The sequence below is a fragment of the Bos taurus genome, chromosome 3 (assembly GCF_002263795.3).
Source record: "Bos taurus isolate L1 Dominette 01449 registration number 42190680 breed Hereford chromosome 3, ARS-UCD2.0, whole genome shotgun sequence".
NCBI lineage: Eukaryota > Metazoa > Chordata > Mammalia > Artiodactyla > Bovidae > Bos > Bos taurus.
In genome coordinates, this window is record NC_037330.1 from 104,437,055 (window position 1) to 104,464,505 (window position 27,451).

Below are 27,451 nucleotides of genomic sequence, written 5' to 3' on the forward strand. Positions count from 1 at the left end.
CCTTCAAACCATAGTCAGAAATTGACCATGTATTGCTGTAGAACAGAAGCTGACAACATTGTAAAGCGACTATGCCCCAGTAAAAATCAATCAGCCAATAAATAAATAGATAATAAAATACCCCCCCCCAAAAAAAAAGTTAACCATGTCTCACCTCCATCATTCCTGCTGTGGTTCATATGCTGCCATCTCTAGCATGGATAATTGCCAATAGTCTTCCAACCGTGTCCTGACTTCTACACTTGTCCCCCAGCATCTGTTCTCAACCCTGGAGCCAGAGGGTTGTCTAAAATACAGATCTCTCCTATGCTAAACCCTCTCTTCTCCCCCAGGGTAAAGCCAAAGTTCCCAGATGACCTGCCCACTCGCCGTGCCCCATCCCCTCCAGGACCTCTGCTTGGTCCCTCCGCTTTAACCACCACGGTCCCTGCTGGTTCTCAAACACACAAACATGCTCATACGCAGTCATGATTATTTCCTCAGGATTAATTTCGAAAATCCAATTGCTGGGTTGGAGGATGTACATTTGTAAAAGCTTTTGGCAGTTGTTTCTGCAGGGAGGCAGTATCCATTTCCACACTTACCAGCAATGTGTGAGTGTGCCTCTTCCCCTACTCACCACCACGGGGTGTTGTCATTTTTAGAAAGCCTTTGCCAAGCTGTTCCCTGCTACTGTATTCTCCATGTGAGATTTAAAGAAAGAGTTTTGTATGACTGGATCAAAATCCGCCCTTTTACAGCAATTCAGAGACAGTCTTCGTATGGATGTTTCTTGTAACCATCCTTGTATCAGCCAAGGGCAAGAGCCTAGAGATGTAACCAGTGGAGGTGTGACAAGCTGTCTGGACACGGAGCTTTGCAGGAGTCTGACACATTGTAAAGGGGGCACTTAGGGGTCTGGGGGAGAGGATGGGTGGCATATGTTTTATGTGCCATTTTTCTGAATTGTGGCTTTTCCCAGCCAAGCTCTGGACAGGACCTAGAGGGCTGACATTTCAAGCTTCTGCTGTTCTTCCAAAGGCCTGCCTCAGACCAGTGGTTCTCAAACTGAGACAGTCTCAGAATCACCTGCGTCAAACAGAGACCACTGATTTAATATGTCTGAGATGAGGCCCAAAAACTTGCATTTCTGACAAGTCCCAGATGATGTTGATGCTGCCAGTCCAGGAACCATGCTGGATAACCACCAGCCCCATGGAACCTCCATTATGGCATGGACCACATTATAAGGCTATGCAGTCTTTCCTGGGTCTTTCTCCCCTACTTGGAGATGGACCCTAGAATGGGGGTCATATTTTATCTCAGCCCCTCCAGGGCCTGTTGAATTTCTCAGCACAGAAGTCTCATTGAAGTTTTCCCAGGAGAATGAACAGGGACCGAGTGATCTCTGCAGGTGATTATGTAAGAATCGTGTGTGTTGGTCAGTAAAGAGGCGAAGGGTGGAGGTCCCCCTGGGGTGCAAAAGTTGGAGAATTATCCGAGGATTCAGTCTCACTTCCTCTGACAGTCAGATTCTGATGTCATCAAGAAGATACTCAGACATGAAACAGAAAAGGAGAACAGTGGACTTGTTTTACAGGTGAGGTCTTGAAGACCCCAAGAGGGGAATGACTAACTCAAGGTCACAATCCTGAGTGATGACACAGGTGAGACTTGACCCCTGACTTCCCTGACAGCCCCCTGTAGAGGAGGTAGGGTGGGAAGGGAAGGGTGGTTTGAACTCGGAGAACGAACTCGGAAACTGGCCAGGGTTCTCCATCCATCACAGACTTCTTACACCTCCCTGCAGCCCTTTGGGCCTCGACTTGCTCACCGGTAGCCTGAGTATGAGGCCAACCCAGTGATGCCTTGGGGTGAACTGAACTTGGCTGACTGTTGCGAATGGACCTAGAGCACTGTACCTGCCATGTGGAGGGCGTTTGAGACTTCCCTGCCTCAAGTAACTTCTGCTGGACTTTCCAGGGTCCCCTCATCCTCACTCAGTGCTGTGATTCTAAAGGGTAGTGTGGTCTCTGGCTGCACTTTGACCCTGTGAGTCTTCTGCTCCATGAAGGGGCCGGGGGAGAAGCTGAAGAACCTTTCCAGTTTCTTCCAGGAAGAACGCACACCTGAAGGTGCAGATGGGACCTCATGTGATGTCAGCCCCTGATCACATTTTGTCAACTTCCCTTCCCGCCTCACCACATCCTCCTGGGGTTTTCGGTGTCAGAGCTCAAGTGGAAGGTGCAGGCAGAAGTTAAATATAGAAAGGCACCTACTCATGGTGAAATGCGTGGGCCGAGCCTCGGGTGAGGGGGTGTAAGCACATGCTAAATTTAGCGGCCTGACTTCCTCTTCTGGCCCCTTACAAGCCATTATGCAAACACCGATGCTTGTCAGTTTCCCGCTGAGGAGGACTTCAAGGGCTGAAGACGAGAACTTGGCAATGAAGCCTGCCGGTTAATCATGGCCCTCCGCCCCTCGATGATCCCATCTGTTATCACTTTTTACCCTCCCGGCAGTCATGAGAGCTGGGCATGGAGGGCGTTGCTGATCTCAGTTCACAAATGAGCAGGCCGGGGGACTTGCCCAACATCATCGCCCAGCAGAGCCCAGACGTAAACTCAGGGTTTCACCCTGACTCCCCTCTCAGTTCCTGAGAACCCAGCACAAGAGTGCACTGGGCTTGGTGGTCCAGTGGCTGATAAATAGCATCCCAGCCTGCAGATGTTCCCCAGGGCCCTGAGCAGTTTGGTAACTACAGGTGGAAAGCCGGCATGCTAAAGAGTATGACCAGGGACGGACCAAAGCCTTGCTACTCAAAGTCTGGCCTGCAGCCCAGCAGTGTTGGCCTCAGCTAGGTGCTCAGAAATGTCAGTGCCCAGCCAGACCCCAGACCTGCTGAATCAGAGTCTGTATTTTAATACGGTTCCCAGGGGACTCGTGTATATATTTAGGCTGATGAAGCTCTAGCCTAGTGCTCTGAGTGGTGCCCACTTAAAGAATCAATTCATAGGATTTTCAGATTCTAGAAATGTGTTCTTTTACTGTCTCATTTATTCAGCTGCCATCTATTGATTAAATTCCACATTTGAGGCCTTGTGTTAGAATCTGGGGGCTTCCCTGGTAGCTCAGAGGATAAAGAATCTGTTTGCAATGCAGGAGACCTGAGTAGCTGCTAACCCTTATGATTACTTGCTGTGTGTTTGGAGAGCTGTTTTGATTTTTTTGTTGTTAATTAAGATGTAATTGACACATAACGTTGTATTAGTTTCAGCCGTAAGACATGATTCAATATTTGTATATGTTGCAAAATGATCACCACAGTAAGTCTAGTTAACATCCATCACCACGCATGGTTACAATTTTTTTTTCTTGTGATGAGAACTTCTAACAACTTATTGACCAGAGACATATTAATACATCTTATGTTACCTGAACATTATTGACCAGAGACGTATCAATATTCACTTACCTAACAAATTGCCAGCCACAGGCATTAGTTTCTGCAAAAATCGTTAATATCTTAAGATCTACTCTCTTGGCAACTTTCAAGAATACAGTATAGTATCATTAACTATAGTCACTTTGCTGTACATTATATCCCTGCTGCCAAGTTGCTTCAGTTGTGTCCAACTGTGCGACCCCAGAGATGGCAGCCCACCAGGCTCTGCCGTCCCTGGGATTCTCCAGGCAAGAACACTGGAGTGGGTTGCCATTTCCTTCTCCAATGCATGAAAGTGAAAAGTGAAAGGGAAGTCGCTCAGTCGTGTCCGACTCTTCGCGACCCCATGGACTGCAGCCCACCAGACTTCTCCATCCATGGGATTTTCCAGGCAAGAGTACTGGAGTGGGGTGCCATCGCCTTCTCCACATTACATCCCTAGGGCTTATTTATTTTATAACTGGATGTTTGTATCTTTTGACCACTTTGACCCATTTTGCCTGTCCCTCTATCACCTGCCTCTGATGACCACCGATCTGTTTTCTGTATATATTAGTACCATTTGAGTTGTTTTCCGTCTTTTTGATTCCATATGTAAGTGAGATTGTATGGTATTTGTCTTTCTTTGTCTGGATTATTTCACTTTCCATAATGCTCTCAAGGCCCATCCCTGCCGTCGAAAATGACATCATTTCCTTCTCTTTGAAATAGTCTGAATGATATTCCATTGTATATATCACACTTTCTTTATCCATTTATCTATTGATGTATACTTAGATTGCTTCCCTGTCTTGTCTGTTTTGAATAATGCTGCAGTGAACATGGGGGTGCGTTATCTTTTCGAGATATTGTTTTCATTTCCTTTGAATAAATACTCGGAAATGGAGTTGCTAGATCATATGGAGGGTCTGTTTTTAATATTTTGAGGAACCTCCATACTGTTTTCCGTAGTGGCTGCACTAATTTACATCCCCACCAACAGTGCATAAGGGTTTCCTTTTCTCTACATCCTCATCAACACTTGTTATCTCTTGTATGAGTTTATTAATCATCACAGTGGCCTATGAGGTAGGTGTGTACAGTTCGTAGATGGGCGGCAGGAGACTTTAGGCAACATGCTTGAGGTCATGGTGCTTAGTAGGTAGCAGAGCCAGTATCTACTTGGGCATGTGGCTCTTAACCAAGAGGCCTCTCCACATCTATGGATTAAAGAAGAATCAGAGCAGCACAGCCCAGCCGGAGCCCAGACTCAGTCAGGAAGGACCTGAGCAATCAGTTGTGCTGGGGCTTTCATTGAATTTTGGCTTTAAGCTACAGAGCCAGTTACTTGAGTAACATCTCCTGCAGGTTCTATGAGAGATGGAGCTGCTCTGATTGGGTGGAGGTGGCCCCCAGGTCATGCCTCTCTTCCCCCCAGGCCACCACCTTGCCTGTGCCCTCTGGAGTGCCACAGAGCGTAGAGTGAAAGCTGCTTACAGGCCAACTTCTTCAGATGCAGGAACAGGAGCGAGAGAAACAAGATGCCTTGTCCAAGATCGCAAAGCTGATGGAGACAAAGCGAGCCGGGGCCTTGTGGGGTAAAGGTGAGCTCTGTTCCACACAAGGGCCAATCTGTTTCAGAGAGCACGTGGCTGACTTCTGTTGGAGCATTTCTGAATTGCATTAGAAATTAAGGAACCCTAATGAGATCATGGGAAATAGATGGGGAAACAGTGTCAGACTTTTTTTTTTTTGGCTCCTAAATCACTGCAGATGGTGATTGCAGCCATGAAATTACAAGATGCTTGCTCCTTGGAAGGAGAGTTATGACCAACCTAGATAGCATATTGAAAAGCAGAGATATTACTTTGCCAACAAAGGTCCATCTAGTCAAGGCTATGGTTTTTCCTGTGGTCATGTATGGATGGGAGAGTTGGACTGTGAAGAAAGTTGAGTGCCAAAGAACTGATGCTTTTGAACTATGGTGCTAGAGAAGACTCTTGTGAGTCCCTTGGACTGCAAGGAGATCCAACCAGTCCATCCTAAAGGAGACAAGTCCTGGGTGTTCATTGGAAGGACTGATGCTGAGGCTGAAACTCCAATACTTTGGCCACCTGATGCGAAGAGTTGACTCATTTGAAAAGACTCTGATGCTGGGAGGGATTGGGGGCAGGAGGAGGAGGGGATGACAGAGGACGAGATGGCTGGATGGCATCACCGACTCAATGGACATGAGTTTGGGTGAACTCTGGGAGTTGGGTGATGGACAGGGAGGCCTGGTGTGCTGCGGTTCATGGGGTTGCAAAGAGTCGGACATGACTGAGCGACTGAACTGAATGGAACTGAATGAGGTCACATTGACTACTACAGGCCCTTCCCCTAGAATTATTCTGTCTATCTGTCTGTTTCTCTGTCTCACACACACACACACACACACACACACATGAGATATGTCTTAAGAGTAAGAATGTTCAGAGAGCCCCTGAAGCCAAGAAGCAACCTGGAACTCTAGGGTCTAGAATCTTTATGTGGGGTTTTTGTCTTTGCTGAAACCCATGCAGAGGGACATGAGAGGGGCTCAAACAGGCACTGGGTGAAGGGCCAGCCGTGGATCCCAGAGGGCGGCTAACACCCCAGCCACCTAATAGTGCCAAGTAGAAAGTCACATTTCAAACAAACCTCTTTTGCACCCACACCTCCCAGCTGATGCCATTCCCTGCCTCGGACTTGTTGGAAGGTTGGAAGGGAAGCCCCTGCAGGCCTGAAAATAGAACCCTCATTCCGTCTCTGGCCTCAGTGGAAGAGAGAAGGGCCACGTGTGTTGACTGGAGCACATCACCTTTGCATGAACATCAGGTTTTGCTAAAGCAGGCAGCCTCTTTACTGCTGCCTGCTTTAGCATCATGGGTTCTCTGCCGGGAGAAGAACCACCTACTCTGTGCAGGTTGAGGGCTGAGCAGTGATCCCCCTACCCCCACCTGGGATGCTCCTATACACATCAGTCCACAGAGTATCCTCACCAATCAGTATCTATGAGTTACAGATAGAGAAACTTAAGTCTCAAAGAGGCTGAATCAGCAGCCCAGAGGAGCCAGCTGGTAGGTGGCAGAGGGCATGTGGCATTCAGATTAGTGGCCCTGGCAGACACTGGGTGTAGACCCCAGTGATGCAGCCAACCAGCTGTTGGGCCAGCTGTGTGACATCTCGATTCATGTCTTCATCATCCATGCCATGTAATAGCATTGATGCCAGAGAGCTAGCATGAAGATTAACATAACCAAAGCACTTAGAATAGTACCTAGTGGGTAACAAAAATGTTAACCGCCTTTATTAAGGTTGCTGTGATGATGAGGCTGATTCTGTTACCTTAAAGTCTATATAGGTGGTCCCTGACTTAGGATGGTTCAACTTAATGATTTTTTGGCTTTATAGTGATACAAAGAAATATTCAATAGAAGCTGTTTTTCTTATTTTGAATTTTGATCTTTTCCCAGGCTAGCATGCATAGCGCATGCTCTCTCATGATGCTGGGCAGGGACGGCCACAGCTCCTAGTCAGCCACGTGATCACCAGGACAAACAACAGATACACTGCAGATGACCATTCTGTTTTTCACTTTCAATACAGTATTCAGTAAATTACATGAGATATTAAACATTTTATAATAATGGGCTTTGTGTTACATGACTGTATTCAACTGTAGGCTCATGTCAGTGTTCTGAGTATGTCTTAGGCAGGCTAGGCTAAGGAATGATGTTCAGTAGAATAGGCTTATTAAATGCATTTTAATTTACAGTATTTTCAGTTTACAATGGGTTTATCAGGACATGATCCCATCATAAGTTGAGGAAGATCTGTTTTCAAATGTTACCTCCCTGATGGCTTTTTGTAGGTAGGTGGACCACAGTTTCCCATTCAGCAGTTGAAGGAAGTGGGGCAGGGAGGGGGGAATGACTTCTCAATGATCGGGGCAAAACAAGAATGCATTTGGTTTTACTGTGTCATTTTTCCATAAAGGCAGGGCTTCTGGTCACCTGCCTAGCCCCCAGACCCTTTACTGCTCTCCTTGAGACTAAAGGCTGCTTGGGACCTTAGACCAGTATGTCTTGGTCTTGCTGTTATGCCAACTTTTGCAAAGACACAGACTTTTAACTAGGTGCCTCCCTTGCATTTGAAACCAATCTCACACTTTATTCCGAATCCATTAAGTGCCAACTCCATGCCAGGCACTCAAGACAAAAATACACATGATATTTGCATAGAAGCCCTGTTCCTACTCTTGAGGCCCCATCCTCAAGAATGGTATATCCTTCCATTGCTGCATTGCTCCCCGTGTTGGTAATGTGCCTGGTTTTCCAGGTCTTCTGGGTTCTCCATGCCAGCAGCCTTTTCTCATCTATTACTTCCTTAGGATGAGCAAACACTTCAAGTGGAATCACTGGATCAAAGGAAATAATATCTTTTTAAGAGTTCTGATCCACATTCTTAATTGGCCCCAGAAAGACACCATCTTAAAGATGTTTGTTCATGTTGTTTACTGTACACCCAGCAATAGTCTATCAGTAAGGGGTTATTTGCTTTAAATCTACACAACACAACACCACACAGCTATTGAAGGGGGGTGGGCATATTGAAGACACAGGTGGACATTCCATGATGTGAAAAGGCACTGACATGGATAAATAAAAAACATGGTAAATCTAATAGACAAAAAGTAAACCCAAACTGCACCAGGCATAGAAAAGAGCATATCAAGAAGGATACCAAGTGTGAACCGTGGTGATCAGATCTCTGGGGTAGGATTGTAAGCCATTTTAATGTTCTCTTTATACTTTCTGAAATACAACATGTACTGTTTTTATAATTAAGAAACAATGGATTCCATCCCTCTTCCTCATCCCCTTGCCATTTCTACGTGGGTGGGGGTTGCCAGCGGCCTTGGTGGCAGGCCGCTGCCTGATGAGTCTTCGGTAAGCGGCACTGACATGGGTACTTGGTGGAAGCTAGTGAGCTCAGGCTGGGGTTGGGGGTGCCCTGCACAGTGCCCTCTGGGTCCCAGCTGGGCCTGTGTGTCCTCAGGATCAAACGTCTTGCCTGCTCAGGGTTTCCTCCCCGTCATTGGCCCTGATTCTCGTGAGCAGGACTTTACTGCTCAGGAGCTGTGAAAGTTCTTCCTCCTCATTTTATTTTTCCTCCTCCTCCTAACCCTGAGGTCTGCACTTTACCTTTCACTGCTCATCCTGGTCTGTGTTGCCCCTGGCCCATGGTTATGCCATTGCCCCAGGTCACATGCTGGCCCTGCCTGACTTTCTCATTACCTGGTCTGAGTGTGAGGGAGCCAGGGTATTTACACCCTGCATCCATCAGCCGGTAGACAGAAGCTGGCCCCTGGGTGGGAACGCACCAGCTCCCAGGCCCTTCCAGCCCTCAGTGCAGGCGGGAAAGTGAGTTCCAGAGACTGAGGCGCAGTGCTGGCTGTGGAAGTCAGGCTGGTGTGCAAGGAAATGACCAGGGGGCCAAGTAGGATGGACAGAGCCCCGACAGCATCTGCTGCTGGTGGGCTTAACTCAGTGCCATCACCCCCATGGAATATGGCCCCCCTACATGAGATTCCCTGGGTTACAGCAACCTAGGGACAGGTACCCTGAGTCTGGAGCCAATGCAGCCCAACTAGGACCTGCCATCTCCATGCATAGCTTCCTTGGACAGCTTTTGTGCCCCATGCTCATGGGGGTTAAATAATACTAAGTCCCTTAGACTCTTCTTCTCAGGAGGACCATGGCCAGGAGGTTGGAGGGGGAAGGGGAGCCAGTTCCACTGCCTTACTTCTCACCGAGGACAGACTGAGGTCTTCATGGCCAGTTCAGGGCCCTGTTTCCTCAGCAAACATGCCACCTTGTGAAGTCCTTGATTTCTAACCCCAAAATGGTGTTGATGAGAGGTTGGTGTGAAAAATAACTGGATAATGGATGTGAGGAGATTAGCAGAGGCCCAGGCATTTGGTACCTATTATTACTGTTGTTTTTATGGAAGGTGATTTTTGTCTAAATATAATTAGTGGTTTATAATCTATTGCTCTTTTTACTGCATTAGCCACAGAGAGAAACCATGGGGCCGGCAGGCAGTACATGAAATTGCTTATTTACAGTGGGAACAGGAGGGGTGGTATAGCCACCTCAAATATGCTATTTAGGGCCAGAAAGGATTAGCATCATCTAGGCTGGCGGGAGTCACTAGTTCTTTGTGATGTAGCTGTTTATTCATTCATTCGCCATTGATTCATCTATCCATTCAACAAATGTTGATTAAGGATTATTATGTGCAAGGACTGTGCTAGGTACCAGATCTCCTGGAAGCTACTGGCAGTTGTTGGTCCCCAGCTAGGAGGCCTTTGACACAGGTTCTACATCCCCCTTCTTAGGGGATTTGCTATATTCCTTCCGGTGGAGAGGGGAGAGCCTCTGGCCAGAACATTCTTCCCAGATCCCCACTCTTGCACCCACACCTCTAGCTCCGGTTTTTGGTCATCCACCTTGTGCTTCCCTGCACTGGGATCCTCGGGGTCATGAGCTGCCTGGGAAGGTGGAACCAAGAGCCCCAACAGCCCCTCTCTTTGTTCAAGCAACGGCATACAATGTGTCCATAGCAAGTGATGATTAGAACCCGAGGCTGGGGTTCCTCTGCTTTGTGCATCTTAATCCTGGGTGCCCATGTCCCTGGAGTCCATGCAGGATGCCAGAGGCCCGGGGAATCACATGTAAACTTAGCTCATCTTTCAGGAGAATGATTAAGTGCAGGCATATTTCATCACATGGAGAGTCACATGTATAGATCATGAAGCAGAATTGTATACGTGCATTTTAAGGATAAACAAGAGACTAAAGGCATTTTGGCTTGTGGGACCAGCTTTGGCGCATGTCGCTGGACTTCCCCAAGGGAGACCTGCTGGTGTCCTCCCTTCTTAGGGTTTCTTTGATGGAAAGATTTGAGAACTTCACCAGGATGATATTCAGGTGATGGTGACCCTGTGCTCCACCTCCTTGTTGGGGTGAACATGGAAGGAGAGTCCCAGACTTGTGAGAGGATGGAAGGAAATCACTGTCTAGGGCTCATTTGGGCTGAAAGTCCACAGAGAAGAGACACAGGAGAAATATCCATCTTCTTCTTTGGTGGTGAGGCTTCCCAGGTGGCGCTAGAGGTAAAGAACCCTCCTGCCAATGCAGAAGATGTGAGAAACGTGGGTTGGATCCCTGGGTCGGAAAGATCCCCTGGAGAAGAGCATGGCAACCCAGTCCAGTATTCTTACCTGGAGAGTCTCATGGGCAGAGGAGCCTGATGGGCCATGGTTCATGGAGGTGCAAAGGGTTGGACATGACTGAGGCAACTTAACATGCAGCATGCATCCATGGAGCTCCTAGCTTTTAACCAGAGCCCAGCACTTCCCAGAACTAGGACTCATGACACTCTGGCTGACGTTGAAGCTCCTCTGAGATCTATGCTGCTGGCTCCTTCTCTTCCTTCAGGCCCCTGTTCACATGGCACCTGATCAGAGAGAGCCTCCCTGACCACCCTTCCCCCTTCACCCTCTCCCACCAGCCCCCGCCATCTGCCCCATTATCCTCAAACAGAGCTGGCCTGCTTCTGGCACTTGGCAGGACCTGACAGGTTAGGTAGGCGTGTGTTGGGATTTGAGCTCTGGAGGGCATGGACTATCTTCTTGTTCACTCACTGAATGAACATACCTTATAAAACCAGGATTAGCCAGGATCTTACTGATCAATACCATCTGTTAAACAGAATTTGCAGAAAACCAAAATCAAAATGAACAAGAAAAATACAACTAAATGCAAGGACTTAAGTTTCTATTAAACTTTCCACCCCTAAAACATACCTTCTGAGGAGTGTCAGGGACTCAGCCCCCATTTGACATAATCTCCCAGAGCTTCTCCATCCTGCCTGTCTGGCCAGCACATTCAGATCGTGGCTTTGTTGGTGTCTGGCTGTCTCCCCAAAGACTGGGAACCTACAGTATCAGAGACCTCTTTCCACTGCATCAACAGGCACTTAGCAAAAGCTCAGTGGCCTCTGAGCTCCACATGATAGGGAAGGACTCTATTTGTTACCAAAGAGGAGAGGGGACTAAGGATGGAAAATGTTTGGTGGGAGTTTTCTGGTTAATCCATTTCTGCTTAGACTATTCATGGGCTCCCTCCTCTCATCTCTACCCCTTCCATTTCCTAAGGACTCTGCTTGATCAGGTGTGTCCACATTAATGTGATGGTGCCCGATTGCACACATGCAGGGAAGAGAAGAAAAATGCATCTGCTCAGATAGCTGCCAAGCCTTACTTAGGATTAGGTCCTCTGCGCCCAAGAACATAGAGGAAAGCAAGGAGGGCCCTACTCCACATTCTGGTTGGGGAGAAGAGAGGAGCCTTTATGAGCAGACAGTATTCACCGGTGAAAGGCAGCTGCCAGCCCCCCAGGGACCATCTCCAGCAGGCTCAGGCCTCGAAGGAGGCTGGGAGAAGACGTGCAGGGGCGGGCAGCTGTTCCTCCACCACCTCCCCTTTTCCTGTGGTCTGGAGCTACTCTGAAAACACAAATTGTGATTGGAATTGATGTGTTTCACCAACTGGCCACTCACCAGTTACTGACTGAACGCATACCATTCCTTCATTCGTTCATCCAGTGTCTGCCATATGTTGGGCCCTGTCCTAAGTGCTGAAGATTTGGCAACACGGAAGGAGACAGACCAGGCCCTTTCCCGCTCTCACGGAGCTTCCATGGCAGGGGCCAGTAAACAAGTCATAGCTCCCATCGTGGTGATGTCTACCATACATTTTCCATACAGAGTTTCTCAGGTGGGGGGTGCAGCTGGCACTTTTCAGGGCAGTTGTTTGTTTGTTCAGGCTGACTAGCATGTTGCAAGGTTTAGTATTTCTTGTTCTGTGTCCTATTGTCAGTGACACTCTTCCCCAGGCCCCACTCGAGTCATTGGAACACCCAAGTACCCACTCACAATTAAATATGCCTTATCAGGATGTGATCCTGCCCCCCAGTGGAAATATGACGTGATCTCATTTCATCCTCACAACAACCTCATGAAAGGGCTGTAACCGATGCCCATTTGTACAGGTAGTGAGACTGAGGCACCGGGATGCTCAGCAGCTTCTTCAGGGTCACACAGTTGGAGGGATGGATTCGAGCCCCAGGAGCCTGGCTTCAGAACTGTACTCTTGACTACTCTATCACATAGCCTCTCAAATAAGCACAGAAACTGGAGATTCTAAGCTGGGAGGGAGGCTATGCTGAAAATAAATGAAGATGATATAATAGCAGGATGGAGTGTTTCCTCTGTGAAGCATTATTTTAGCCCAGCAGGGCGATAAGGAGGAGTGATGAGAATCAGCAGCAGGCCTCTGGCTGTGCTTTGCACACAGGTACTCTGGACATACCACTGAAAATTGGGGGCTGGTAGGTTTATGCGGTGTGTGCATGCATAGTGATGTTTACTTTAGTGAAACCCTCTCCCTTACAGGGAATATCCTGCTCACTGAGAAATAATTATTCACGTGAAAGACACTTACCAGGAGACTCACATGTGGAACAGAAGGAAGGCCACGTTGAGCAAGCCAGATACTGGGAAGGGAGGCAGTCCTTTTTCTGTCTCCATATCCAACCAGTGGAAAAGTAATTATCGACTGTCCTATGGTGTGGGTCTGAGTCAACAGTAACGGGGAAGCTTTGGAAGCTCCTTTTGGTTTATAGCCTCCACTGTGACTGGCGTGTAGTAGGTATTCAAATGTTGGGTGGATGGATGGATGGACAAACAGATGGAAAGATGGATGGACAAATAAATGGGTAGATGTAAGAATGGGTGATGGATGGATGGGTGGGTAAGTGGGTGGATGTGTGGACAGGTAGATAGATTGATGGTCAGAGAGTTGGACAGATGAAATCTGGTGCCTGTACAGAACTTCTGATTTCAGAGGCTGGATGTGTTCAGGGACCAATTCAAGATGATTTAGAATTAAGGTCTAAGTTACAAATCAAGATCAATTCTAAAAAGTGTTTGTTTATCCTTTCTCAAATAAAATCAAGCCTAAGGAGAGCATTTCCTATCACTTTTCTTGGGTGGCCAATGTAAATGAATGCCTGGAGCCCTCAGTCCTCTTAGTACATCTCAGGCAGTTGAAGGAAAGATGTAAGGCTTGCTGAGAACCTGCTATGTGTCTGTCACTTAACAGACATCCTGGCTTTTAGTTTTCAAAGTAGCCCTGCATTTGATACATCAGGAGTTTGAGGCCACTCAGATAACCCAAGCAATGGACGCAAGGTCACACCATCAATGGTTGAGCTGCAAGTCAAAGCCAGGTTGTCCATTTCTACAGCCCCACCCCCTCCCCCAGCGTGCACAGGAAGGCAGACAAATAAGGCGACGTTTCTTCCAGCAGCAGACCTGTGTGGTGTGGTTACAGCCTCCTGTGACTCACCTGTATTGTGGGTTATCTCCCAGCGCAATGCAGGGCCTTACCAGAGACCCAAGGTCAAGGAGATGGGGGTGACGATTAAAGAGGAAGGAAGGAGCTTGTGTTTGTTTCCACTGGGGAGCCCAGAGAGGGTGGCTTTGTCAGCCCCAGGGCTGGTTAGTCACTGAGGCAGGGGTGGGTGGGAGTGTGGGGGGAGGGGTCAGGGTTGTGGGGGTGAGCAGACTCCCACCACGGAGAGCCAGTCAGGGACCCAGATTCTGCTTGGAGAGTGCAGGGGCGGGGGATAGTGGGTTCCCTTCTGGTTACTCCATGGCTCCTCCAGTTCTGTCTAACACAGTTTAGCTTTAGAGGAAGAGGGGGAGGGCTGGGGGACAAGGAAGAAGGAAAAAGAAGAGGCGGCTTACCTTCTTTCTTTGAAGGCGAACAGACTTGTGTTCCTACTGCAGCCCCTCCCTGTCCTAGCTGTGTGATCTGGGGCAAGTCACTTTCCCTCTCTGAGCCTCAGTCTGGGTGTCCCTGGGTTATCTTATAAACTAGACAAGATACAATGTGAAAATGCTTGGCTGGGGCTGACCCAGGGTAGTCCCAAAAGTTCGTTCCTCTTTTTCCTCTCCCTTCTCTGGCTGAGTCTAATGAAGAGAGAAAAGTGCCAGTCTTTGGCTGGGCTCAGGGAGAATGAGCCCTCTCTCCAGCCAGCTGCCCCTATTCCTTCTTTCCTTCTCATGGGCGTGGCTGTCCTCACCAAGGATGCTTCTGCCCACCCAAGGCAGAGACCATGAGTCACGGCAGGTGACGTCTGAGAAGGGGCTACTTCATGCACTCTGAAAGTGAACCTTCCCTCAGAAGCCTCAGAAATGAGACCACGGCCCCACGAGGGCACAGATTTATGTGGATCACACAGCGAGCAACGAGTGGCAGAGCCAGGCCAGCCCCAGGACCACAGACCCCTCCCTACTGCAGCACTCGCTTCCCAAGTTATCCCACCTCTCTGCCTTCTCAGCATCTGTGTGGTGAAAGGCTTCCTTGGCGCTGCTTGTACGAATCCATGAAAGAGGAAATGTGAGAGCTCCTAGCCCAGCGTGTTTATTAATATTTGTAGAATAAATGAATGAATAAAAGGATCCCTCATCCAGAGCTGAGCTCTCTGTCCATGTCAGTTTTCTCCTTCCCCACTCCTTGTCCCCTAAAATGCTGTTGGGGTGTCACCCTGCCAGGAATGGAGAGACAAGTGGGCAGTGTCACTCCAGAACCTTGTTGAACATCCGAAAGTCTCTTCCTGGTTCTCCGAGTGTGGCTACGTGTGGGCGATGGCCAAGCTGCAGAGGACAGGGAGTGTTGTCGATGGTCCTGCCCACCTGAGTGCCCTTGCAGGCTTCCTGGTTGCTCTGCCCCCAGCAGGTCTTGCTAAAGCTGCTTTCTGGTGACCTTGGGGATAGTGGCTCAGGGCCGTGGGGCCTGGGAGAACAGGGGACCAGGACCACACTCTCACCGGGGTCCATATCTTCATCCCACTAGTATGAAGATGGCCAGGAGTATGGTTTGGTGAACAGAGTATGGGGAAGCTGGACAGTGTAGGTTTGAGACCTAGTTCTTGTTCAACTGTTAAGTTGTGTCCGACTCTGCAACCTCGTGAACTGCAACATGCCAGGCTTCCCTGTCCTTCACCATCTCCTGGAGTTTGCTCAACTTCATATTCATTGAGTCAGCGATGCCATCCAGCCATCTCATCCTCTGTCACCCACTTCTCCTTCTGCTCACAATCTTTCCCAGCACCAGGGTCTTTTCCAATGAGTCGGCTCTTCACAGCAGGTGGCCAAAGTATTGCAGCTTCAGCATTTTCCTTCCAGTGAATATCAGGGTTGATTTCCTTTAGAATTGACTGGTTTGATCTCCTTGCAGTCTTGAGTCCTGTCCAGAAACTCTCAAGAGTGTTGCCCAGCACCACAATTCTGAAGCATCAGTTCTCAAGCACTCAGCCTTCTTTATGATCCAGCTCTCACATCCATACATGACTACCGGAAAAACCATAGCTTTGACTATACAGACTTTTGTTGGCAAAGTGACGTCTCTGCTTTTTAATATGCTGTCTAGGTATGTCATAGCTTTTCTTTCAAGGAGCAAGTGTCTTTTAACTTCATGGCTGCAGTTGCCATCTGCAGTGATTTTGGAGCCCAAGAAAATTAGACCTATCACTTTTTAGCTGTGTGACCTTAGGCAAGTCACTGTAACTCTCTGATCCTTTTTGTCATCTTTAATATGGGAAGAGACAATTTCCCACTTACATGGGGATTGTGGGTCAGAAAGGGCTGTCCATGACTAGATGTTGGGGTGGCTGTGAAAACACTTTAGAAACATTTGAGTCATGGTCATGTAGGAATGTGGCTTTGCTGCCATTGTGCTGTTGCTGGTGGCCCCTCTTCTGAAGTGACCTGGGTGGCTGGACTAGAGAGCCCGAACTTGAATCTTGGCCTTAAGTGAGTCACAGAGTCTCTGAGAGCCTCAGGTTTTCTCATCTGTCAAGTGGACATGATAACCCTGTCTGCCTTTCCAGGGTCATCTGTAGCCATGTAAGATAAGATTGGGCATCTGTGGTTGAGAAGTACTTTTTAAAATAGTAACTGGATTTGGGCACAGTTGTGGAAGGGTCTGAAGAAGCCCGGACTTCCTTCTGAGAAAGGCAGATGGAGGAAGGGGGAACCCTGACTCTTTCTTTCACGAGCTGATTAACTCCCAAGGTTCCACTACTCATGCACCCCGAGCCTCCCGGTTCACATCTGACAAGACTTACGGGTGCCCAGGGCTCGGGAGGGCGGTCTCTAGGACAGCCTGTCATGCTCGCCCTGGCTCCTGGAAGGAGTGGCTGGCTGACCCTGGGCTGGCCTCTCTGGCCACCACCACCCAGACAGCAGAGCTTTTCTGACCTCACTCAGCTCTTGCTAAAGTGCTCCCGCAGCCTGGTTTTCTGGAGTTCCCTGGTCTCCACCGATGCTCTGCTCATGTGATCTCCAGGTCAAGATGTCGAAACCCTACCCCAGGCTCCCCGGAAACCCCCTGTCGGCTGGGCCAATGGCACAGGGGCAGTGAACACTCCTTGGGTATTGCCACATGGGGCATCTATGAGGATACTGTTGTCAGAAGTTCCTGTTTCCCCCCCGCCAGGAGAAGTGCACAGACGGCTGAGGGAACTCGGGTTTCCGGTGGCTCTGAGATTATTCCGAACACGGTATCATCCTAGGGAGGCTGGATCTGGGGGCCCACACGGAATGATGTGGTGTGATGGTGCCACTGTCCATTACAAGTGGAAGCAAGATACCGGAATCCCCCTTCTTGGAGATCTGAGTGCTGATGCCTGCACTTTTCTGCTCACACGTTTCCTTACAGTGTTCACAGGGACAAAGGAGGGCAGGGAGGCTGGCTGTTTGAGGCGAGACTGTGAATCCTTACAGTGTTAGTGCATATGCCACTGTGGCCCCACTTTACTGATGAGGAGACTGAGGCATGGGGGAGAGAATTGACCAACCCCAGGCAGGACAGTTCATAAGCAGCATTACCTTACCTGGAATCCAGGGCTCTCCAGCCACAGATCCACTGGGCTCAGCGGGGGCTTGTTGGATGACCAGGGCTCGTCCAGGTCCTGGGAGAGAACTGCTGTGTGACCTTGAGCCTGTCACTTGACATCTCTGGGCTCCGGTTGCTTTCTCTGTCTCACGAGAATATTGGAGTAGTTCAGTATTTCTCAAGCTTTTCCACAGAGAAGGTTAAAATGAATTTCTTGGAAGTTTTATGTTTTCCCGTAAGCATGCTCATGTTTTTGTGTTCTTCGCCATGACTTTATGAGTTGGTTTTAATTTTTTAAGACCTTGTGTTTGTTTCTTCGCTAAATGTCCATGTCGACATGGTGCTCTGAGATGCGTCATATGCTCTGGGCACAATTCCAAGGTTCCCTTTGGGGTTGACCAGCTCCTCCTTCCTAGAGGGAAAGGTCTGGGGCAGATCTGCTGCACTGGGCATCCATCCCAGCCATCAGCAGCGCAGGACTCAGGCCTGGGCCAGAGTGGGATGGGAGAGGACCCTCTCAAGGGTGCCCAGCACCAAATATGAGTCTCAGTGTTACCAGCTGTGCAGTAGTAGTGTTAGCTGCTCAGTCGTGACTGACTCTTTGTGACCCCATAGACTGTAGCCTAGCAGGCTCCTCTGTCCATGGAAATCTCGAGGCAAGAATACTGGAGTGGGTAGCCTTTTTCTTCTCCAGGGGATTTTCCCAACCCAGGGATCGAACTCGGCCTCCTGCATTGTAGGCGTATTCTTTACCATCTGAGCTACCAGCTATGACCTTGGGCACATCACGTGTGCAAACTTCTCGGTCCTCTGTAGATATGGACATGGATCGGATCCTTCGTCATAGGATTATGGTGGCACGGAAGAGAGCGGAGGTGTGAGAGGTCCCATCATGGCCTGGCATGAAGGATGTGCCAGGACAAGTTAGGATGCCTGTTATATTTTAGGACTGCAGAGTCCCACAAGTCTGTAAACCCTTTCCCCGTAAAAAGCCCCTTTTCCAAAAACATCTCCCTCCCCAGTTTTGTCACCAGTCTGGGATTCTCAGGGTCACCGAGGCCTTGGGTTAAGGCCTGGACAGCTCTTGTTAAAATGCAATTGTGACAAAGAAATGCTGGGGCCAAGTTCCACGCCCCACCGTCCGTGTGATTAACCACGTGGCCTCAGCCGGTCATTCACTCCTCTGAACCTCTGCCTCTTCATTCATAAGCCAAAGGTACTAGAGCTAACGAGTCACTATAAACTAGGCTCTTTTGAAGGTGCCCAGAGATTAGGGGCCAGTGGATGAGTCAAGGGGCTGCTGCAGCCTGGGACAGGAACTCCAATGACAGGAAGCCCAGGGGTATGTCATGGGGCCTTTGGGGACACAGAGATGTACCAACCAGGCTTGGAGAGTCAGAGACCTTTCAGAGCTGAGATGGGGTCTCCTCTGAGATGGGTAGGATGGCAGGAGGAAGCCAACCAAAGCAGGGCTTTGGGACAGGGCAGACAGTGGACACAGAGGAAGCTGAGCTGAGGCACTGCGCTAAGCTCTACCGTGTACACACAGCGTCTTAATTAAGGCTGCACACAACACACCAGTACTTATTTGCAGATGAGAAAACTGGGCTGAGGGCCATTAAGCAGCTTGCTTGAGGCCAGCTAGCCTGTGAGCGGCCCCAATGAGCTTCAGAGCAGACCACTCAGATCCCAGATGCTCCAGAGTGGGGAGCTCCTGCGAGCTGGGGACAAGGGACTCGGGTTTCTCAGCAGATAAAGGAAAATGTGAAGAAGTCCTCACTCGGTGCTTGGTGCCGGGAGTGGGGAGAGTGCCTGAGGTCTGAGAAGCAGAGGGTGGCTGGAGTCTGGAGAGGCTGGCCCTGGGGACCCAGAGGGCCTCAGGCAGCCATGTTGGCCTCTCTGTGGAGAGAAAGAACCAGAACTCCTTCTGGCCCTTCACTGCTCCCCTCAAGGCCTCACCTCTGACGGGCTGTTGTGTCTGAACTGCTGAAGTACACATGTGTGGTCACCTCCGCGTCTTACCCCGGGGCCTCCAGGGGAGTCAATGAGTGTTTGCTGAAGGAAGCCGCAGGTGTATACAGTGGTTTCCAGCACTGCCTTTGCCTGTGGTGAATGCTCACAAAATCGGGGGCTGCAGTGCGGCAGGGCACGGAAGGATGGCATGTCTGTAGTTCATCCCTTCCTTTCACAAGTGAGAAAGCTGGGGTCCAGAGAGATGAATGTTTGTTCCTGGGATCACCCTGCTTCCCTGAGGGGAGAAGGAGCTGGGTGAGCAGTGGGACCACCTTCTTCCTCTTCAAGCCAGGGTGCCTTGTCATCCCAGGACCCCACCCCTTCCAGGAGGAGCTGAGCATCTGGCACTTTGCCCAGGGAGCTTGGCCTGATTTCATCCGTGGGAGATGCACCTCCCAAGGTGCTGTAGGAGAGCAAGGCTCTGGGTACCATGGGGGGTGGCGGCCACCCAGAACTGGACAGTTCTTAGGCATTAAGCCTGGGAGCTCCTTTCTTCTAAGCAGGATGGGATCAGAATGGGGAAACCCTCGGTTTGCCCCCTATATGGGAGTATGAGGGCTGGTGTAATAACCATGGGCTCCCAGACACTCCAGGCAGGCACTGGCTGTGATGCTGCCCATTGAACGGGGAAAGGTAGGTCCTTGGAGGCAGCATCTCCCTCGCACAGCCTACAAATCATTTTTAATGAGTTGTCACTTGGACAATGGGGCTGAGTCTTGGCCCTGATTCAGTGTTGTTGCCTTTTTCTCCTGCCTCCCTTCTAGATTTTTTTTTTCTTCTTCCTTCTCCTGCTTGCTTTCTTCTCTCTCCAGCCTCCACTTACTGGAAATGAAATCTCTCAGTGCATGAATGGCAGGGAGGGAGGGAGGCGCCAGGACAAAGAGAAGGCTTTGTCTGGCAGTGAATTTAGATAGCACGTGGGTGGCGGGGAGCACGCAGACTTCCTTCATCCGCCTGTCACGGAGCTTGCCTAGTGTTGGTGGAGAAGGGGAGATGGGTTTGATCCTCTGGCGAAGCCTGGATCTCCAGGTATGGGGATGGGAAGACAGGGCCCCAGCAGGCAGCCCCTGTTGGGAGCAGGGCACAGCGGGAGCAGGCTGCTGTGGGGAGGGATGCCTCTATTTTAGGGCAGGGAGCATGCCCCAAAGATGATGCTGGTCTGTGCGATCTGAGCTCACCTCCTCATGACCCATGATCTCACATGCCGTTACTTCTCTTTCCTCACAGTTAGGGGACCCTAACCCCTCTCCCTCACAGAATTAAATCAAATAGAAGAAGAGAATTCTCAGCTCTCCCCCATCAGCACTGTCATCTTCTTCACCATCATCATCCCCAACATAGCAAGCATTTATAGATCACCTACTGTATTGGAGAAGGAAATGGCAACCCACTCCAGTGTTCTTGCCTGGAGAATCCCAGGGACGGGGGAGCCTGGTGGGCTGCCATCTATGGTGTCGCACAGAGTCAGACATGACTGAGGCGACTTGGCAGCAGCAGCAACTGTGTGCCAGGCACTGTTAAAGTCCTTATAAAATGAAAGGATTTCCTATACAGTAGGTGCTCAGTAGAAATTATTTGTAACTGACTCCAGTTTTCTGCTTGGTCGGTAACTTATTGGACAAGATCACATCACCTCTCTGGGCCTTGAGTTTCTCATCTGTCAAATGGAGATAATAATAGTGCTTTCGGCAAAGAGTTATTGGAGGTTTAAATGTTTGAAACACATACAATGCTTGAAAGAAGTCAGAGAGCTGGCGAACTATTCACTAGTGTTAGAGCATGTTGGTGGGGCAGTCACTTGATACTGGAGAAGGAATACATTATTTGGTGTCACAAACATTGTGCCTGCAGGCCAAAACTCACCCTGGATGCCCTAGGAACATCCTGTTAACACTCCCAATGCCAAACACACCACTGCATCATTTTTGCTGCCCATAGCCCTCAGTTTGCTTTTCTTCTGCATTCTACATCTCACCTGGCAGTATCTGAAGCCACCCATGTCAATGAATATTCTCTTCTCTGCTTCCCCCACCCCATCCCAGACCAAAGGGCCCAGGTACCGTTGCTGCAAAGAATCTGCCTGCAGTGTGTGAGGCCCAGGTTCGATCCCTGGGTCGGGAAGATCTCCTGGGGAAGGAAATGGCAACCCACTCCAGTATTCTTGCCTGGAGAATCCCATGGACAGAGAAACCTGATGGTCTAGGTTCCATAGGGTCGTAAAGAGTCAGACACAGCGACTTTGCATGCATGCATGATCAGCTGCCAGGCAGGGAGGAGTGAGGGTGAAGGCATGAGCTGAGAGGAGGAGGGGATGTAGATTCTGTACCCACCGAGAGCCAGGATCAGGATGGGGGGCAGCTGGAGATGATGAGTATAAGTGTACTTGTGGGACACCGGCTTGGTGGCCAAGTAGGATGTGACAGGACAGTAAAGAGACAAAGAGAGTGAGGCGCCACGGAGGTCTCCCCACCCTTCTCCGTGTCCTCTCTGAAGCATCCCTCACAGCCACTGTCCTTTGGCTGCACAAACTCACCTCTTGGAAAGTTGCTCAATCGCTCAGCTGTGTCCGACTCTTTGTGACCCCATGGACTGCAGCACACCATGTTTCCCTGCTCATCACCAACTCCCAGAGCTTGCTCAAACTCGTGTCCATCGAGTCAGTAATGCCATCCAACCATCTCGTCCTCTGTCATCCCTTTCTTCTCTTGCCTTCAATCTTTCCCAGCATCAGGGTCTTTTCCAATGAGTTGGCTCTTTGAATCAGGTGTCCCAAGTATTGGGGTTTCAACCTTCTCTGCAAGCACAATTGGCCCTGTATCACTTACCCCACAGTGGCCAGACTCTCTGGGCACAGGCTTGCCTCCCCACCAGGGCTGAGGCCGAGTCATAGGTCCCAGTTCCTGGCTCCATCTATGTTTGCTGGGTGATGAACAGGAGACAGGAGTTCCAGCTTCCACATCTGTCTCCATCACCAATTCTCACATGATCTTTGAGAGCCTCTGCCCTGGTGGGGCCTCAGTTTCCTCTTGAGTACAGGGGGAGCTGGGTGGTGGCCCCAGAGGGCCCTTCCCACCAGCATGAGGCCTGTGATGTGAAAGCGGGGGCTGGGGGACATGGAGTAAGGCATTCTGCTCCACTCTTCACTGTCAAGCTCCTGGCTTTTTACAGTGGTTACCACTTAGTACCTTGGTGTCAGGCAACTGGCTGTCAGCATTGGGGTTTCAGAATCAAAGGACATCCCATCCCTTGGCTCCTCCTTGGCTGTGTTCTTATCCTCCACATTCCCACCCCCACCACTTGGTCTTAGCACAGCCCATATGGCCTGTTGGCCATGCAGTAAGGAAGATACCAGTGGCCCCTGGGGGAGATGACAGAAGAGACTTGGATTGCCAGGGGTCAACATGAAAATTCATTGCCACAGCATTTCCTCCCTGTGATTTCCCAGAATGCTCCGAACACTTGAACTTGGCCGATGGGAGTGCTCTCACTTTCTATGGGGGCTGGATGTCCTGTGTTCTCCTGCCCATCCCAGGACCTAGCTACATCTAACCCCCCAGCAGGGGCTCTTTGGTGAAGATAGGGCTCTGGACAATGTCTCTGGCTTTTGTATGCTTGTGGTTCTGTTGAGGGGCAACCAGGCCTGAACTGGGGGCCAGTCCTAGAGGGTGGAGCTTCCTGGTCCAGGAGCTGGCTGATGGGGAGTGGGCAGAGCTTGAAGAGATTTGTTCAGCCTGGGCATAAAGCTCCGTAGGAATAAATGGTGGACATCCTGCCGAGAAGTGGGGCTCAGCCCGCAGGTGAGGTTGTGCTTGGGGACAAGTCCACCCAGCCCTCAGCTCCTCACCCATCTGCTCATGGCTGCAAAGCTCACAGGGGTTCACGGGGCCCTGTGTGGGCTCAGGGCTTCTGGTAGGGATTTTGCTACTGTGGTAGGCCAGAAAACTGGCCAGGTTGGTGGCCTGGAATTACTTGAGGACAAAGAAGACCCTCAGGAATAGGACTCAGGACCTCTGTCTCTCCTGTCAACTCTTTTATCCAGCTTCCTGACTCACTCAATCAATATTTAGTGGCACTTGCGCTCTGGACTGAAGTGTACAGCTGTCCCTGTTTCCACAGTCAGACCTGCTCAGAGATAGGCTGTGTGTCATTCTTGCAGGTAGTGAGTGTCCTGCGCCTAGGGGTATGCAAGCACTGGCTGCAGAGCTGCTGAGCAGAGGGGCCACCAGGGAGAGATTCTGACTGGGCTTCTCTCAGCCTTGACCTCTAAGACTCCTCCCTTTTTTTGTGACCTGTGCACAGATGTTGGGGTCCTTCCTCCTCTTCATCAACAGCCCCCTGTGGAAATCTTCAGCTCATCCCATTTGATCTTCTGAATGGAGCTATGGGCTGTGGAAGCTGCCCTCTTACACCCCCCGCCTCCCACCTGTAGGATCTAAGTGCCCGGAATCCTGGCTTCCCGCCCATGCTGCCCGCATTCCACTTGGGAGCCTTCCCCACATAATCAGGACCATTAGGAGCCTCCTAATGCCACCTGACCTCAGGCCTGTGATGGACCCACGCCGGCTGTGCATGCATTATTAATGTGCAGAGAGCAGAGAGAACCACGTGGATATATTACACCCTGGCGTCCCCCGTGCATTAGTTTGCAGCATTGGTAGCATCCTTTTGGTGGTCCAGCAATGCCCCCTTCCTAGATTGGCCCCAGGAGTGAGTGCTGATGGGGGAACTAGCTTTCTGGGTACCCAGTACCTGCAGCAGCAGGAGCTAGGAGCATTGACACCAGGGATTGCAGCCTGGGCAGGTCTGACACATCCAGGTCAGCAAGGAGAGCAGGTTGAAGGGTCAGCTCATCTACTCCTCACCTCTGCAGGGAAGGAGGGCAGAGGCTCCAGGAGGGAAGCAGCCTGTCCAAGGTCATGGCAAGGTGGGGTAGAAGCCAGCCTCCTGGCGCTTTCCCCATACTGAGCCTTCCTTGATCAGAGCCTTGTCAACTTCTGAACGTTAGACCAGGCCTCCTCGAGTGGACAGAGGGGAATTTGGGGCAGGTGGGGGCTTCCTCCTCTCCACATGAAGAGGTAAGATGAAAGCACCCTACTCTGCCACTGGATTTTCTAAGGTTAAAACCAACTGGCTGTAAGACCTTGGCCTAATCACTCTCCCTCTCTTGGCCTTAGTGTCCTCATCTGGAAAACGGGCCCAATAATTCCTGCCTCCTTCCTTGGGCTGGTGTGAGGCTCAGGAGTGGTAAGACTGGAGGCTCATGTAACATACAATTGCACATCAAAAGCAGGAACACATCTTCTCTTTCTCGGTCTCCAGCACCTTGTACCTTTCGATGCAGAATCAACTGTTGGGCTAGTGGGCTTATAGTTGCATTGAAATAACAAGAGGAGTAAGCACGGTGGCTGTGAGTCTACAAGGACTGTAATATTCATGAGGCCATGGTCTCAAGTGCAGAGCTGCTATTTACAAGCCACCGACCCCAGCCACAGCCTTTTTTCTCCCCCTCTTCTCAGTTTCTCCTTCTGTAAAATGGGTCTGGGGTTGGGAAGGAGATTAGAGTCCTTCTAAAAATATTCCAATTTAAAAGGTACCGGAGGCTCATTTAGACTAAAAGGTAAATGACTAACATCAGGTCCTTTTCTAACAGCAAATTTGGGAAGGGGGATCAGAATTCTGGGAAGCACCTGGTTCCTGTAGAAGTAGAAGGAGGGCTTGAGGGGATAAGCTTTCCAACTGTCTATTTTTGCCTGAAGAACAGTGCTGCTCAGTTTCTTCTCTACTTTGCAGGTGAATAAACTGATATATAGATAGTGGATATATAGTTGCCTCAAGCCACAGAGTTGGAGCGAGGGAGAGAATGGGCCTGGGTCTGGCCAGTCCCTCTAATGTGGTGGAGGAAGTAGATGGGTGAGAAACGGAGGGGCCCCCAGTGACTGATCCCCTCTCTGGGTTCTCTGCAATGTGCATTTCCTTCAGGACCTCTTTTCATTCCTACAACCCTCCTGGGAGGTAGGTCTGGTTATTATCTCCATCTCACAGATGGAGACCCTGATGCTTGGGCAAGTGAGCAGAAGGGTGAAGAGCCAGTGGTCTGATTTCTGATTGCTCCTGGATGGCTGTGTGGAAGGCCACACGGCCAAGGCAGCCTGAATAACCCCCAGGCCTTCAGTGGGGGCTGTGACTGAGAGTGAGAATGTAGTTATATGGAGGCAGGTGATGTGGCCCCAGACGGGCAGCTGTCCTCTATGCAAACAAGGCCTGGAGCACTGAGCAAAGGCATGGCCGAGAAAGCCCCTCCTTCTCTCCCCATGACCCCAGCCGTGTGACACCTTCACCACAGCAGCTGCCCGCATTCTTGGCCTTGAATCTCAGGCCAGACCAGTTCACAAGAGCCATGTGCACCCCCTGGGGAATTCCCCGGGTCCATCTGGAGGCAGTCACAGCCTGAGCAAACGTCTGGCTGGATGAACCAGCCCTAGAAGCCTCTCTGACCAGAGCATCCCCAGACGCATGTCTGTTTCACTTCTGGAGCTGGTCTGGGCACTGGTGGAGAGCCTTGGACTAGACAGCTTCTCACCCTGGACAAACCCAGCCTCATCCATCACTGCTGTGCACAAACACTTCACGCTCTGCCTGGCCTCCAGGCCTTTGCTTCTGCTGTTCTCTTTGCTGGACCCTTTCGCCCAGCCAGCTCCATCTCCTTTCTGTCCATTCTGACACCTTGGCAGAGCCAGCCCTGCATCCCTGCCGAGCCCTGAGTGCTCCAGCTCTTGGTGGTACCTGCCATTACAGGGCTGCCCATCTCCCTGTAGAGCACCCAGCTTCCCACCAGGCTGGGCACTGCCCCACTGAGGCTGATGGATTTGTGGCTGGCTCTGGACTGAGTGTTTTCTGCACAGTCTTACTGAATCCTCACCACCTAGGAGGTAGGTAGGCTTCTTGGTCTCGCTTTACAGATGAGGAGGGGTGCTCAGAGAGGTCAAGTCACTTGCCCGAGGTGGCACAACTAACAAGTGGAAGAGTCGGGAGAAGGAGCTGGGAGTCCCTCTGCAGAGCCTGTATTGGGAATAGACTCACCCTTCTCAGCCTTTTACTTCCAGGGCCAACAGCGCATAGAGAGATTAAGGACCCACAGGCGTCCAATAGGTAAATGGTCAAGAATGAGACAATGGGTCCTCCCTCCACAGCGCCCCCGCCATGCGCTCCTCCCAGGACTGCCGATGCACATCCGGCCGCCCCCTCATCCCCTGTGTGCTCCGCCAGGCGTAAGCAGGGCCCCCAGGGGCCATTCTCCTTGCTCCGGGCTGTGGCCCCGTGAGCCGTCCCGGCCGTGCTGTGGGCTTGGGAGGCTGTACCCACTTTATAGAGAGGAGTCAGGCCCAGTGAGGTCTAATCAATGTCCCAGAAGCGGCCAACAGGACGTGGTCAGTCCAGCCCCCGCCTGGGGTTCTGGGCTCGGTGTCGTTGCTCCGTCTCTGGGCTGGCGGGAGGAGGCCTTCCTCTCCAAAGCTGCCTGGCAGCCTCTGACCCAAGGTGTCGCGGTGACAGCACCGTTGGTCAGCTGCCCCCTACCCCCTGAGAAGAGAGGAAACACCAGGCGGTGGGGGATTCCTCTGGCGGCGCCACGCCCCCTGGCCACTTCCTCTGGACACTCTCGTTTTCTTTGTCACTTGTTTTAGTTTCTGCTTTTCTTCCCTCCTTCCTTTTTTTCGAGGCCACTTTCATTTCCGTCTGGCAGTGTCTCCCCACCCCACCCCCAACCATCCTTTCTAGTCGGCTGCCCGCCGCCCCCCCAACCCTCCTGCCACCTCAGGATCCCCAGTGGCCCCAAGCCTGCCTGGGCCTCTGTTCCCACAGGGGGAACACCGAGGTGGCTCTCAGGTGCCCTGGGCCCCCCAGGCTCTCTGCTTAGCCTCCCTGGGCCCTCGGGCTCCTCTTCCATGTGATGAGAGTAAGAATATAAACCTCAGTAGATGTGAGGA

General features: G+C 50.6%; 1 protein-coding gene and 1 long non-coding RNA gene across 6 annotated transcripts in view; one reads left to right on the top strand and one right to left on the bottom strand.

Annotated features, from left to right (window-relative positions):
* On the bottom strand, positions 1 to 27,262 carry LOC107132340 (uncharacterized). 5 transcript variants are annotated; one of them, XR_009494015.1, is made up of 5 exons: positions 26,547 to 27,262; positions 14,300 to 22,260; positions 11,146 to 11,189; positions 10,710 to 10,930; positions 1 to 10,614 (listed from the first exon to the last, which is right to left on the bottom strand). It is a non-coding gene; the product is annotated as an uncharacterized lncRNA (long non-coding RNA). The 5 variants fall into 5 exon arrangements; XR_009494016.1 differs by having other exon boundaries at positions 11,146 to 18,350; positions 19,476 to 22,260; positions 26,547 to 27,256; XR_009494014.1 differs by having other exon boundaries at positions 11,146 to 19,701; positions 22,000 to 22,260; positions 26,547 to 27,251.
* The window catches only part of HIVEP3 (HIVEP zinc finger 3), a 565,238-nt gene that overhangs the window by 327,923 nt on the left and 209,864 nt on the right, over positions 1 to 27,451 (top strand). The window lies entirely within an intron of this gene.